Below are 12,332 nucleotides of genomic sequence, written 5' to 3' on the forward strand. Positions count from 1 at the left end.
CTGAGCCTCCCTCCTCTTTCCATCCTGAACTACAGTCCACTCCTCAGAGGTGGGAAAGACTGAACGGATGAAAAGCTCATCCTGATCCCACCCACCTTCTGGATGTTTGGACCTGAAAAGGAGAGGAATGCGTGGATTGGAAGGGGAGAATGGGCAACAGGGCTACTGATAACATAATAACAAAAATTTATGTCACCACGCACTTGATTTAGCACAGAGGTTCTCAAGCTTTGCTGCACCTTAGAGCCACCTGGGAGTTTTTAGAGCTCTCAATGCCCAGGCCACCTCCCAGACCAATTACATCAGTCTCAGGGGCAGGACCTAGACATCCCAGGCATTGAAAGCCAGTGCAAGCACCTTGCTATTCAAAATGTGGTCCCTGGACCGGCAGGTCAGTGTCATCGACAGTTTGTTAGAAATGCAAAATCCCAAGCTCTACCTCAGACCTACTGAATCAGAAGCTGCATTTTAACAAGACCCTAGGTGATGAATAATATGCACATTGAATTTTGCGTAGCATTCTTCAGCATCCTATTTGTTAAACGTGGCTGCACCTTGGAATCGCCTGGGACGCTGGAAAATAACACTGCTGCCTCGATTTAACCAACTCACTCAGCCATACCCTCATGGAAGTACCGGACCAAGCACAATAAAAACATACCAAGCACAATAAAAACCCGAACAACAATGATTGAACCAACAATTATTGATCACACACACATATTTACGTACTAGCTTTTGCGCAATGTGCTGTTTTGTCACAAACTGGTGTTTTTAGAGTACGGGCTGGCAAACCACAGTCTGCAAGCCAAATCTGGCCCCCAAGGGTTTTGATAAACAAAGTTTTACTGGAACACTGCCGCACCCGATCAATTTCCTGTTGTCTGTGTCTGCATACTCGCTACGACTGCAGAGTCAGTCATTGCAACAAAGACCGTGTGGCCTGCAAAGCCTAAAACGTTACAGGAAATCTTTGCCAAGCCATGTTTTACAGTAATTTGCCACAAGCCCTGAAGTCATCTCAAGCCGTCAAATATTTGAAACTTTTCACCTGTCTTTACGCAGCTCTTTGTCTTTTCCTGTTGCCTTCCATTTTTCTGTCACTTTCAATGAATATTCTAGAATGGCTTGGATGTTTATAATATTTTATACACATCCCTAACCCTCACACTCCCCAGAATTGTAGTTGTCACCTTCCAGACTGACATCTTTGCGTATTTCAGCAAGTCAACCTGTCAACTTCCTTTGTGTCTTCAGTTTCCTCGGCTCCACACGTGGCTTTGTTAATTCAGGGCCAGCGGTCATCTCTCTTCTGGGAGCATCAGAGTGGGACTAGCCATTGTGATTCTCCATAATCACACATTCATCACAGAAGCTGTTTAAAGTGTACTCATTTTTAAATTACTGCAATCTATTCCAATCCTTTTTCTTACTGTGAGGCATTTAAGTTTCATTAATATGCAAAGCGACTGCCTTGCCTGAGGAGGAATAGACTCCTTCCCTTTAATCTGTATTTTAACGTTTATTTTTTGGTAACATTACTTTTGCTTTACAACATGTTATATCTGATATTAACTATGCCACACGCAACGAGGAGATTTATTCTCTTTTTTTTTCTCTGCGCTAATTCCCTGGGCATGGGTTTTTTTTCTCCCCAAAGTTTAATTCTTCTATAAAGTTGATGGAGAAGTAAAAGTTCCACCTTAAAATATTTTTTAGAACCATAATTCAAGAAATACACCTAAAATAAAACATTCTAGGAGGGAGCATTCATGCAGCTTTTGAAATTTTTAGCCAAATAGCCCAATTAAAATAGCCAAGAATGTTTAGCCAAATTCTTTCAACAAATTATCCTGGATTCTTAGAAGTTTTCTGCGCTGTGCTTGGCACTAGGAATATAATATGACTAGGGCACAGTTCCTGCTCACAAGCGTGGTGGAAAAGATGGACACACAGAGAGATAGCACCAATCTATCTGAGTAAGATGTAAAAGAGGAGGCTTACAAGGTGCCGTGTGAGTGCAGGAGAGGAACGGGGTCTAAATCTTACCTGGGTCGTAGGGCAACGTCCGCTGTGGAGGTAACACTGAGTCTTCAAAGAAGAACTGGAGTTCTACAAGTGGAGAAGAGTGGAAAGGGTATTTTAGCTATGTTCATTTCCTGCAGAGGAGCCAACAGAGTGGGAAAGGTTACAAATTCAGGAGTGCACTGGGATACAGTTAATGAAAGAAGACCCAGAGGAGACAGGGGAGAGGCAGTGGATTTACGTGACACAGGAGGAGGGAGAGTTTTTTCCCTTTAAGGAACTCTACCAAAACTCCTCTCTCAAAAGTAATCACTGGCTTACTAATTCACATTACCATTAGTCTCTTTTCAGCACTTGCCCTGCTTGATCATTCTGTAGTTGTTAATAGTGTCCTTCTTTTCTTACCTTCCTTGTCCTTTCGCGGTTTACCTAAGGTTTATCTACAGAGAACTACATAAAGCTAACCATCCTCCTGCATTCTGCTGTTGGCCTCTTCAACCCTTGTTCAATATATATTTCCCCTCCAATTCCGCCACATCCATGGGCCAATCTTACTCTCTCTCTCTCTCTCTCTCCCCCCACTCCCAGACGCTTCCCTTGACTACGACATTTGCACAGCCATCTGTGAGACATCTCCTTCTGGATGTCGCCAGAAAACTCAGATTCCACAAGTCCCCAGATGAACTCATTGCCCCTTCACTAAACTCCCCCTAGATTTGCCACACCTTCTGGTAGTCTCACAACTAAAACATTTCAGAGTCGACCCTAGACTTCTGGCCTTACTCAGTCTGAACATCCCTTCCTCTCCATTAGCTCTCCTCTTACCTGACACCCCCATCTTTTTCAGGCTCTAATCATCTATGATCTAACAATGTCCATAATCTCTGTACTTGTCAGGGTTCTTGGTGGCAAACCACAAAATTGGACCCTGGCTAATCACAACAGAAAAGGCATTTTTAGAAGGATGTCTGGTAGCCGACGAGGAAGGCCGTAGAACTTTGCTCAGAAAATGGGAAACATCATGTGGAGTGGAGCCTTGTCTTCCATCTGTCTTTCTTTGCTTTTTTTTAACATCTTTATTGGAGTACAATTGCTTTACATTGTTGTGTTAGTTGCTGCTGCATAACAAAGTGAATCAGCTATACGTATACATACATCCCCATATCCCCTCCCTCTTTTTTTTTAAATCTTTATTGGAGTATAATTGCTTTACAACGGTGTCTTAGTTTCTGCTTTATAACAAAGTGAATCAGTTATACATATACATATATCCCCATATCTCTTCCCTCATGAGTCTCCCTCCCTCCCACCCTCCCCATCCCACCCCTCTAGGTGGTCACAAAGCACCAAGGTGATCTCACTGTGCTATGCGGTTGCTTCCCACTAGCTATCGGTTTTACATTTGGTAGTGTATATATGTCCATGCCACTCTCTCACTTAGTCCCAGCTTACCCTTCCCGCTCCCCGTGTCCTCAAGTCCATTCTCTACATCTGCATCTTTATTCCTGTCCTGCCCCTAGGTTCCTCAGAACCATTTTTTTTTTTTTTAGATTCCATATATATGCGTTAGCATACGGTATTTGTTTTTCTCCTTCTGACTTACTTCACTTTGTATGACAGACTCTAGGCCCAACCACCTCACTACAAATAACTCAATTTCGTTCCTTTTTATGAATGAGTAATATTCCATTGTATATATGTGCCACATCTTCTTTATCCATTCATCTGTCGATGGGACACTTAGGTTGCTTCCACGTCCTGGCTATTGTAAATAGAGCTGCAGTGAACATTGTGGTCCATGACTCTTTTTGAATTATGGTTTTCTCAGGGTATATGCCCAGTACTGGGATTGCTGGGTCATATGGTAGTTCTATTTTTAGTTTTTTAAGGAACCTCCATACAGCTCTCCATAGTGGCTGTATCAATTTACATTCCCACCAACAGTGCAAGAGGGTTCCCTTTTCTCCACACCCTCTCCAGCATTTATTGTTTGTAGATTTTTAATGATGCCCATTCTGACTGGTGTGAGGTGATACCTCATTGTAGTTTTGATTTGCATTTCTCTAATGATTAGTGATGTTGAGCATTCTTTTTTTTTTAAAGAATTGTTTGGTTTTTTAAAAAATTTATTTATTTATTTATTTATTTTTGGCTGTGTTGGGTCTTCGTTTCTGTGATGTTGAGCATTCTTTTATGTGTTTGTTGGCAATCTGTATATCTTCTTTGGAGAAATGTCTATTTAGGTCCTCTGTCCATTTTTGGATTGGGTTGTTTGTTTTTTTGATATTGAGCTGCATGAGCTGCTTGTAAATTTTGCAGGTTAATCCTTTGTCAGTTGCTTCATTTGCAAATATTTGCTCCCATTCTGAGGGTTGTCTTTTCGTCTTGTTTATGTTTCCTTTGCTGTGCAAAAGCTTTGAAGTTTCATTAGGTCCCATTTGTTTACTTTTGTTTTTATTTCCATTTCTCTAGGAGGTGGGTCAAAAAGGATCTCGCTGTGATTTATGTCATAGAGTGTTCTGCCTATGTTTTCCTCTAGGAGTTTTAGAGTGTCTGGCCTTACATTTAGGTCTTTAATCCATTTTGAGTTTATTTTTGTGTATGGTGTTAGGGAGTGTTCTAATCTCATTCTTTTACATGTAGCTGTCCAGTTTTCCCAGCACCATTTTTTGAAGAGGCTGTCTTTTCTCCATTTTATATTCTTGCCTCCTTTGTCACAGATTAGTTGACCATAGGTGCATGGGCTTATCTCTGGGCTTTCTATCCTGTTCCATTGATCTATGTTTCTGTTTTTGTGCCAGTACCATACTGTCTTGATTACTGTAGCTTTGTAGTATAGTCTGAAATCAGGGAGTCTGATTCCTCCAGCTCTGTTTTTTTCCCTCAAGACTGCTTTGGCTCTTCGGGGTCTTTTGTGTCTCCATACAAATTTTAAGATTTTTTGTTCTAGTTCTGTAAAAAAAAGCCACTGGAAATTTGATAGGGATTGCACTGAATCTGTAGATTGCTTTGGGTAGTACAGTCATTTTCACAATATTGATTCTTCCGATCCAAGAACATGGTATATCTCTCCATCTGTTTGTGTCACCTTTGATTTCTTTCATCAGTGTCTTATAGTTTTCTGAGTACAGGTCTTTTACCTCCTCTAGGTAGGTTTATTCCTAGGTATTTTATTCTTTTTGTTGCAATGGTAAATGGGAGTGTTTCCTGTCTTGACATTTTTCCCCAAACAGGAAGGGTGCTCAGATGTTGGGCTGCCCAAAGTGATAAATATATCATCTAGTTTATTCTAACCCTCTTTTTGTAGATGCTATTGGTGCTCTGCCCAGATCAATTGGACCAGCCAGGACAGCCAAACCCCCAGCTGCTTGTGAGTGCTGCAGCTGACAGCTTACATCTGTGATGTTCTCAGGAGTGCCCTTGGCTAACTGGGACGGCCAATGATAGAGGCACAAGAGCCTGAACCCTTTGCCCTGTCTCTGCAGTGAGACTTGTGCTCCAGAATCTGTCTTGTGTCAAGCCAAGGTTAGATTTTGCCTAAGATCACATCCTTGCTTGATTCCTTCTCCTGCCCTATTCGGCTTCCCTTACTTGTGTACAGTTTTCCCCTGAGTATAGTCCTTCAATAAACGCCTGTCTCAGGCTCTGTTTCCAGAAAACTCAACCTAAAATCCACCCTTAAACAGAGGCAATACAACTCCTACTTCATTTCTTTCAATCGCACTTACCACTCTGTATGACAATTTTTTTATACACATGCACATTATACACATTCCTTAATAGGCTATAGAATCCTTGAGGGCAGGGAATATGTGGGTTTTTTCCCCCTCTTCTTAAGTACTAGCATACATGTAATAGGAACTTTAAAAAAAGAATGGTAAGCTGAACCTAACTGAAAATAAAGGCCAGATCACAGTGGATTAAAAAATGAATAGAAGTGAGAGAGTCGAGACAATAAATGTAGTGGTAGGCTATTCTTTCCAATGTCTAAATGTCGTTATTGGCTTACCTATTTTATCCCCCTACTAGATTGTGGATGATAGAGCAAAAACAAGTTTTTAGTAAGTAGTCTCTGGCCAAAAGGATTTCATAACAAGACACAGAGTTTATGCAATCTGGTTAATTTCCTAAAGGGGTCAGATTTATTCTTTCTTTTCTAGTTTCATTATTACCTACTCAGGAAGGGCTCAGGTGTAAAATTTTGTGACTTAGCAATTTGTTCCATTCGAATGTCGGAAAATAAGCCTGGATGGCCAGGATGAAGGATTTCACCCACTGTGTTCGCATATTTCAAACCTATATTCCTTATCACTCACCTGTTATGCACAATTACTTCATATTTGGCATATGATTCCAGTTTTATTACCATGTTGGCTCAAGGGTAGGAGTCTGTGTGTGATGGATATGAGACAAAGTTTACTGAGTATTTATTATATATAGAATACGGTTTTATCAATTGTTGGGGGTTAGACGGTTGACAAGAAAGAATAGAAAGTGTCTCTATGCAGAAGGAGCTCAAGCTAGCTAGAATCATGGCATCCACAGCGTAGGATCACATACAGAGGACCTCCATTAACCAGTTTCAAATTGATTAATAATTAATGCTGAGCCTGTAAGATCCAAGAGGGTATAGCACAATGGGATGATAAGCAAGCACCAGGCCAATCAAGAAAGAACATCTTTTGGAGAGAAATTTTCAAGTGTGCAGATGAACCTCATTTTAAAAGACACTTTCTATATTTGCAAATGAAGCAACTGACAAAAGATTAATCTCCAAAATACACAAGCAGCTCAATATCAAAAAAAACAAACAACCCAATCCAAAAATGGGTAGAAGACCTAAATAGACATTTCTCCAAAGAAGGCATAGAGATTGTCAACAAACACATGAAAAGATGCTCAACATCACTAATCATTAGAGAAATGCAAATCAAAACCACAATGAGGTATCACCTCACACCAGTCAGAATGGCCATCAGCAAAAAATCTAAGAAACAATAAATGCTGGAGAGGGTGTGGAGAAAGGGGAACCCTCCTGCACTGTTGGTGGGAATGTAAATTGATACAGCCACTTTGGAGAACAGTATGGAGGTTCCTTAAAAAATTAAAAATAGAACTACCGTATGACCCAGCAATGCCACTACTGGGCATATACCCTGAGAAAACCATAATTCAAAAAGAGACATGGACCACAATGTTCACTGCAGCACTGTTTACAATAGCCAGGACATGGAAGCAACCTAAGTGTCCAGCGACAGATGAATGGATAAAGAAGATGTGGCACATATATACAATGGAATATTACTCATTCATAAAAAGGAACGAAATTGAGTTATTTGTAGTGAGGTGGATGCACCTAGAGTCTGTCATACAGAGTGAAGTAAGTCAGAAAGAGAAAAACAAATACCATATGCTAAAGCGTATATATGGAATCTAAAACAACGGTACTGATGAACCTAGTGGCAGGGCAGGAATAAAGATGCAGACGTAGAGAATGGACTTGAGGACACAGCGGAGGAAGGGGAAGCTGGGACGAAGTGAGAGAGTAGCATGGACATATATACACTACCAAATGTAAAATGGATGGCTAGTGGGAAGCAGCTGCATAGCACAGGGAGATCAGCTCGATGCTTTGCGACGACCTAGAGGGGTGGGATAGGGAGGGTGGGAGGGAGGCTCAAGAAGGAGGGGATATGGGGATATATGTATACATATAGCTGATTCACTTTGTTGTTCAGCAGAAACTAACACAACACTGAAAAGCAATTATACTCCAATAAAGATGTGAAAAAATACATAAAATAAAAATGGTTTTATCTATGTCCAAAAAAAAAAAAGTAGAATAAAATAAAGGACACTTTCTCAATATTCCTTTCTAGCCCATGCCCTCCTGCTCATTTTTACTCTAGAATTCTCAAGACATGATTCTGGACATGCTATAACCAAACACGGGGACAAACTGAGTAGGTGGTGATCAGTCTGGATTTCAGGCTGAGCTGCTGCCGTTTGGTGAGATGCCACTGGTCCAAGTTCTAACCCTCGTATTCACAAATACATGGCTTTCTTTTCCTCAGTGAACCCAAATGAGAACAGTTCTACATGAGGGATCAGCAGGCTTTTTCTGTAAGGCGTAAATATTTTAGAATTTACACACCTATGGTCTTAGTCACAGCTATTCAACTCTGTCACTGTAGTGTGAAAGCCACAAAGAATATGTAAATGAATGGGTGTCGCTGCAGTCCCAATAAAACTTTATTTATAAAAGCAGCTGGCTGGTCAGATTTGACACACAGGTTGTAGTTTGCCAATCCCTGTTCTAGAAGACTGACTTACACCAACAGTATTTCCAAGAGTCAGTAATCACCCAGATAAGACTCACATATAACCAGGACAGATTACCTCCCAAGAACGTCCTACCAGAAATTAGCCATTAATGTAACTATACTACAAATCAAAAGGCTGCTTAGTAAGCAGTGGGTCAGGCAAATTTTCTTGGTTTTTGTTCTTCCAGAAGTGACCCTGAGAAAATGGTTTAAATGCCAAGTATTTACTTGGCAGATAATCCCTGGAAATACCAGTAACAAGTAGAAAAGTAAAGCAGGGAAGGGAAGGAAGCCAGTAAAATTTGCATAGATGAGAAGGATCACTAAGGGCAACTTCCTGATAAAACATGCCTCAGATTTATTCTACTCATGAGGCAAGGGAGTGGGGATATTTATCCAGTAACTCCATCAGTCATTGGTTGAGGGTTGCTTCTGGGAGGGCAGAGGGCAGAGAGGGCTCCAGTATCCAGAGAGAGGATTCAGGCAAAGAGTTGCAGGTGCTGGCAGCTGGAAGTTGGGCAGCATGGATGGACATGGGAAATGTCAAGGGGATATGAGTGGGGCATCAACAGCATCTGCTACACCTTTTTTCTCCCAAGTGATATTCCTAATAAGGTAATATGAATTAATGAGTAAATTTTCTACTATAGGAATTTTTCTGAATAAGTGGAACTGGTCCTGTAGAAACCAACCAACCTTCCTCTCCATGGTGTTGGATGGGTACTAATACATATTTTAAACAGCTAACCTCTTTTCTGAAATACTCCTCATGAGGCAACCATACTTCATGTAATCCTAACATGGAACACGTTAGAATTGTCATGATGATAGCTTACTTTTGTTGGCTTATATTTTGTTTCATGGTTTCCTTTTTGAGAATTAAGGAAACATGGAGCTTCATACAACTCAACAACAACAAAACAAACAACCCAATCCAAAAATGGGCAGAAGACCTAAGTAGACATTTCTCCAAAGAAGACATACAGATGGCCAACAGCCTCATGAAAAGATGCTCAACATCACTAATTATTAGAGAAATGCAAATCAAAACTACAATGAGGTACCACCTCACACCGGTCAGAATGGCCATCATTAAAAAGTCTACAAACAACAAATGCTGAAGAGGGTGTGGAGAAAAGGGAACCCTCCTACACCGTTGGTGGGAATGTAAGGTGGTGCAGCCACTATGGAGAACAGTATGGAGGTTCCTCAGAAAACTAAAAATAGAATTACCACATGATCCAGCAATCCCACTCCTGGGCATATATATCCAAAACTATAATTTAAAAAGATACATGCACCCCTATGTTCACAGCAACACTATTCACAATAGCCAAGACATGGAAACAACCTAAATGTCCATTGGCAGATGAATGGATAAAGAAGAGGTGGTACATATATACAATAGAACACTACTCAGCCATAAAAAAGAATGAAATAATGCTATTTGCAGCAACATGGATGCAACTAGAGATTATCGTACTAAGTGAAGTAAGTCAGGAAGAGAAAGACAAATACCATATGATATCACTTATATGTGGAATCTAAAGTAGGACACAAATGAACCTATCTATGAAACAGAAACAGAATCCCGGATGTAGAAAACAGACTGGTGGTTGCCAAGGGGGAGGGGGTGGGGAAGGGATGGAGTGGGAGGCTGGGGTTAGCAGATGTAAGCTTTTATATATAGGATGGATAAACAACAAGGTCCTACTGTATAGCACAGAGAACTATATTCAATATCCTATGATAAACCATAATGGAAAAGAATGTAAAAAAACAGAATATATATATATATATATATATATATATATATATATATATATATATATATATAGCTGAATCACTTTGCTGTAGAGCAGAAATTAACACAACACTGTAAATCAACTATACTTCAAATAAAAGTATATATATATATATATATATATATATATATATATATAAAGTAAAAAGGAAACATGGGGCTTGCTAACCAGAGGTGAGGTCAATACTCGTCCCATTCTTGTTTGGCCTCTGTCTGTGGCAGTTCAGTGCACTACGTGCTCTGTGCTGCCATGTTTATTGTGAGAGGAGACCAAAGGCTGGCCTATGGAAGAGGAGAAAGCGCACCAGCAGCGGAAGAAGAGAAGTGGGCAATGAGGCCAGGGGATGAAGACCTGAGAGAATCAGAAGCAGCGGGGTTTGGACAGAAGTAGGGTGAGCAATAATCACTGCAGCCTAGGGGAAAAGGAAGAGATAGAAACAGACCTTTTCTGACTCCTAAAATTGATTTGTTATGAGTACTAACAATAATGGCGGTGATGGGAGGGTATTCATTTTATATATCCAGCATCTGTGCTTTTAGCTTCTCTCCGTTGCTCTCCACCAGAGACTGCATTTTCTTTCTTTTGGTCTGGCTGTTTGGGCTTGTAGTTCCCCCCAGAGGGACTGCTTCTGATCACCTGTAACCTACCCCAGGGGGGACCCAGGATAAACTCCACGGTCACGGCTGAACGCAACGATAGGGAGGATCACGGCTATCTTCTTTGTCAAGTCACGTGAACCCTTGGGGGTTGACTAACCAGGCAGAGTTACTCCGGAGCAACTACGGAAAACGAAGAGTGTGTCTCTACTCTCTGGCTCCACAGCCCGGGTTTTGGAACACACGCCCATTAAAGAAGGAACGCCACAATTCTGGCATATTCAGGGCAAAATAATTTTTAAGCTGTTCCACTGACTTTGTGAACCACTGCCACCCTCCTTGGAAGCCAACCAACAGCAGTGTAAGCTGAGCAGCTGAGAGCATAGGTTTTGGCATCACGCGGACCTAAGGTAGACCGTGTCTCAGCTACTAAGTTCTGTTGCATGGTATATTCCTCCAGGCACACGTGTCAATACCTCACCGAGGATCGTGTGAAGAATCCGCTCTCACAAGAGCTTCTGAGGGCAATGTAGACTTTCTCAAGATTCCACAGTGGAGCTCAAGAAGGAGTTTATATCATGCTACCCAAAGTAGTCAACTTTAATATCTCTGACATTTATCTTCTCCCAAATCCCTTCTTAGCCTTCTTTGATACAGTGATTTTCTCTCTGTCCTTCCTCCATACAATGCCCAGCGTCATTGGCTCCATCCTTGTCCTCCTCACCCCTACTTATTTGCTCTTCCGTCTTCCTACGCAGAGTCCCCTCCAGATCTCTAGCTCGGCAACATAAAAAGTTCTCCAGTTAACAGGACGTTTTGAGAAGGCAAGTGGGATTATATGGTATTGGTTGCAAGAAGCAGAGGGAATTCTTTCTTATGTCTCACGTTTGTGTAAAGGACCTTTCCTTAACTGGTATTTCTTTCTGTGTTTCCACTTCATTCCTTGAGAAAGAAACACATGGGAGCAACACAGCTAGCTTCTCTCTGCTCCCTTGTCCATTCCTCTTCAGGGATGAAAGAGTAACTCTTCTAATCAGAGACAGTAGGAAAAGGAACACAGTAGGTCTGTGTGGCAGCCCTGGAGGGGTGCCACTCAGATCCCCCTTCAAGAAAGAACTTGACAGTGAGTTGCAACAAGTGAAGTTAGTTGACAGCCTCCAGATTTTGAAAGCCATGTTCTTCTTCTCGGGCAGCCGCAACCAATGACTGAACATAGCAGGAGTGCCAAGGCCTGGCATTTCAGCCCAAGGTGGTACCCCTTTAATAGACAGTGCTTGCTGTGGAGCTCCCCAATGGCTTGGCAGACGTTTTGTCAAATGTGCATTGAGATCCCAGGCTCTCCTGCCCAATTGTGCTTTCTCCTTCTTTTATCTTTCAAAACTTTACCTCTCAATAAAATTTTTGCACTCCTGTGTCTCAGAGTCTGCCTCTCACAAGACCCAACGAATACAGTGTGGCTCTATAGCTTTACCCCTTCTCTGTCCGTCTGTCTGTCTGTCTGTCTCTCTCTCCCGCCACCCCAAAGATTCACCCTCTCTCACAAACTCCCTGTGGTAAGTTCCCCAGGAATGATTTCCCCCTGC

The sequence above is a fragment of the Balaenoptera physalus genome (assembly GCF_965194825.1).
Source record: "Balaenoptera physalus genome assembly, chromosome: X".
In the NCBI taxonomy this organism is placed as follows: Eukaryota; Metazoa; Chordata; class Mammalia; order Artiodactyla; family Balaenopteridae; genus Balaenoptera; species Balaenoptera physalus.